Consider the following 4,179-nt stretch of genomic DNA (forward strand, 5'->3'; position numbering starts at 1 on the left):
GAAAACTAATAAGGCTGACCTCATCAAGATGCAAGTCTGCCCACTGATAATTTAAAATCAATTTTTACACCTTTAAAACGAAATTGAATTTCCCAAAATGCACATTGCTGATGCTGAGGAACAAGATTTTTTTTTAAAATTGCTTTTTTTAATTTAACTTTTTGATTTCTTTCCTTAAATCCTACAAGATGAAATCGCACAAATATAAAGGCTCATAACTGTTTTTATGAGGCGTGCAAGGTGAGGTTCACCACATGCACAACAAGTCTGTCAGTGAAAATCTGATGGATTTGTTTTGAAAGGAAGCTGAACAGCCACCCCAAATACTGATCATGTGGATGTTGAAACAACTGAATTTAGAGAAGAGTGTATGTAAAATACTTTGTTTTGGAACAAGTATATCTATAAATATTTGTAGTGATAGGACCTCGGGCCACATCGAAGATTGGGATTGTTAGCCAGGGCTCTGATTGGCCGTGGTTGGCAGACAGATATAAACTAGAAATGCATAACCTGGCCTCTGTCTTGGCATCTTGGCAGGGTGTAAACCTGCTATTGAAAAAGGGTCAGCCTTGGAAATGGTTATGTAGCCAAGTAGCCTTTTAGGGAAGTGAAAAACGTAGCAATCATCATCTACGATCCCACACGAGAGATGGTGCTGACATGCAGTGCTTCCCCATACGGTATTGGGATAGAATTGGCTCACTGGTGGTCCAATGGAGAGGAATGCCCTGTGGCATTTGCTTTGCATATTTTGGCTGATGCTGAATATTAATATGCCCAGATAGAGAAGGAAGGTTTGGCGGTCATGTTTGGTGTGATAAAGTTCCACCAATATCATTATGGACATAAATTTATCATCGTAATGAACGATAAACCCGTGTTAGGGCTACTTAAAGAAGTCAAGGCTGTGCAGCCCGTGGCTTCTGATCATAGTCAGAGCTGGCCTCTGAAAAATTCAGTGCACACAATTGCAGGTTGGAACACCATCCAGTAAGCCAAGTGGCTAATGCAGATGCCCCATCGATGGTGCTTCCCTGGAAGAGTCCGTTCTAGTTTTAAACTTCGTGGATAACCTTCTGGGCGCTGCTAACAATATCCGATTTGTATCCCCTCCTGCAAAACTAAAACAGCTGGTGGTGTTGGGGGAAACAGAAGAGCCATCGCAATGAGGATTGAAAAGTTTCTGGACTCAGCAAGACCAAATCATCTCCGAGAGCAGCATATGGTTATGGGGAGCAAGAGTGATTGTCCCGAGTAAAGCTTGCTGCCAGGTACTGGCTGAACTCCACCAGGGTCATCCAGGGGCTTCCAAAACTAAGATATTGGCAAGACGTTGCGTCCAGTGGCCAGGATTGGATGTCTCATGGGAATGGCCGGGTAAACCCTGGACTCGATTACATGTCAACTGTGCTGGTTACATGTCAACTGTGCTGGTCCTTTCATGGACTCGATGTTCCTGGTCATTATGGATGCCCATTCAAAGTGGTTGGATGTGCATAGAGTTGAGTTCATTTGGCAAACTTGGTTGATTTGAAAAGCTGCAAGCATCATTTGTGATACACGGACTCCTGGAAGTATTGGTCACGGGCAATGGGACATCATTTACCAGCAGGGAATTTGAGTACTTCCTAAAGTCGAATGGCATTGAGCATGTTCGGAAAGCTCCATACCATTTGTCATCAAATGGTCTGGTGGAAAGAGCCGTCCAAATGTTGAAGGCAGAAACCGCCTACAGCTTCAATCAATACCAGATTGAACAGAAACTGGAACGATAATAGAACCACCCCTTCATGCAACTACAGGGATAGCTCCAGCAGAGTTGCTGATGGGGAGAAGACCCTGCATCAGGTTAAACCTGATATTCCCAGACCTGGGTGGTGGGGGGTGTGGAAATGGGAGCAGGAAGACCAATGCCGGCCACTTGCCTGCTCCAAGCAAGAGAGACCGTTTCCTTTAGGGAACGAAATTTGGTGCCGGAACCATGGAAATGGTTTGGCATTGGTACGAGGTGAGGTCGATGTATGTCACAGGACATGATTTCGCAAGTTTCGGGTAGGTGAGGTGGTCCTGAACAAACATGGGTCACATGAAAGCTGCTACCACGCAAATCAAGGCAAATCGGAGCAGGATGTATGCGCTTACTGGTAAGGTCCTGGGGAGTGTTACTGAACAAAGACACCTTGGAATGCAGGTTCACAGTTCCTTGCAAGTGGAGTCACAGGTAGACAGGATAGTGAAGAATGCATTTGGCATGCTTGCCTTAATTGGTCAGTGCATTGAGTATTGGAGTTGGGAGGTCATGTTGCGACTGTACAGTCGCATTGGATGGGCTGCTTTTGCTATATTGTGTTCATTTCTGGTTTCGCTGCTGTAGGAAGGGTGTTGTGAAATTTGAAAGGGTTCAGAAAAGATTTACAAGGATGTTATCAGGGTTGGAGGGTTTGAGCTATAGGGAGAGACTGAATAGGCTGAGGCTATTTTCCCTGGAATGACCTATTAGAGGTTTATAAAATCATGAAGGGTGTGGATAGGGTGAACAAGTAAGGTAGGGGTGTCCAAAACTAGAGGGCATAGATTTAAGGTGTGAGGGGAAAGATTTAAAAGGGACCAGAGGGGCAACTTTTTCACACAGAGGGTGGTGTGTATATGGAATGGGCTGCCAGAGGAAGTGGTGGAGACTGGTACAATTACAAGATTTTAAAGGCATCTGGATAGGTATATGAATAGGAAGGGTTTATAGGGATATGGGCCAAATGCTGGCAAAAGGGATTAGATTAATTTAGGACATCTGGCCCATATGGACAGGTAGGACCGAAGGCTCTGTTTCCATGCTGTACATCTCTGACTTTTAAATGGGGCAGGAGCAAAAGATACCCGACCCCTCTGAACAGCCAGAAAGGCTGTCAGAAACTGTAGGCTCTCCCCATGCATCGAGGAAACCTCCAGAGTCCGAGATGGATGCAGCCTTGATACCGTTACTGCCAGAAGAAGAGGAGCAGGCTCTTCTGAGATGCTACGGTCACGTATGTGCTGTTCATGTCTGAGTCAGAGGAAATGGGCGTGGGGCGAAAACATGCCAGGAGAAGCTACCAGACAAAGAACAGGACTACATCCCCGGACTTAGGTGGGGGAAGGGGCATATAGTGATTGGAAACCAAGGCCAGGTGGATATCATTGAGTTTGAGGTCCCTGATTGGGGCTGTTAACCTGGGCCAATCAGGGAGCCCTGATATATAAGCAGAGAGTCTCCGAAGACTAGGGAGCAGCTTTGAGCTGGCTGGTCAGAGCCTGTGTACTGTGCACAAGTAAATAAAGGGTGACTTGGTGATGGGATGCTGGCCGCTGCACAGTTATTCCAATATTGCTTCACACTAAACCACAACATCAGAAAATGTGCATTGAAATTAACCAAATTTAGTACAGATTTGAAGAATAATTTGCACCGAAATGTTTCCGTTATTGTGATGAGCAAAAATAGTGCCCATTTCAGGATATCCATAGTGTAGTTGGATGTTAACGAAGATAATTGGAGGAGGAATAAATTTAAGATGGCTGTAACACCTTTTTGAGTCTTTGAGCAAGTGAGATTTGAACCTGGATTTCCAGGTACAGAGGAAAGAACACAACTACTGTGCCATAAGAGGCTGTTCTAGAACATTTAAAGAAGTCAAAACCATCTTCAGCTTATTAATCAATGGTCATCCCTCCTTCATGAAGTGTAGAAGTGAGGATATTTGCTGCTGATTGCTGAATATTGAACAATACTTACGGCCCCTCAGATACTGATTGCAGTCTGTGCCCTAATGTGACAAAACCTTGGCAACATTCAGAGTTGGATGATAAGTGGCAATTAAACATTTGCACATACAAGTGCTAAGCAATGGACAGCTCCAACAAGAACAAATCTAACATCACGCCTCAACATTCAATGGCATTACAATCACGGAGTCTCCTGTTATCAACATCGTGAAGAGTGCCCAGTGTAAATCTGGATGAGTAGGTCACCAGGTTGGAAATTCTGCAGTGTCTCCAAATCTCCTCCCGACTCCTTTTATAAAAAAAAATGATTAGCCATTTCCTTATTTTTTTCATTATTAATTCCTCAGGTATCCTATCTGCAGGACCAACATTCCCCTTAACTTCTCTCTATTAAAATATTAGAATCATAGAATTCCG

This window comes from Rhincodon typus, chromosome 5 (assembly GCF_021869965.1).
Source record: "Rhincodon typus isolate 14 chromosome 5, sRhiTyp1.1, whole genome shotgun sequence".
NCBI lineage: Eukaryota > Metazoa > Chordata > Chondrichthyes > Orectolobiformes > Rhincodontidae > Rhincodon > Rhincodon typus.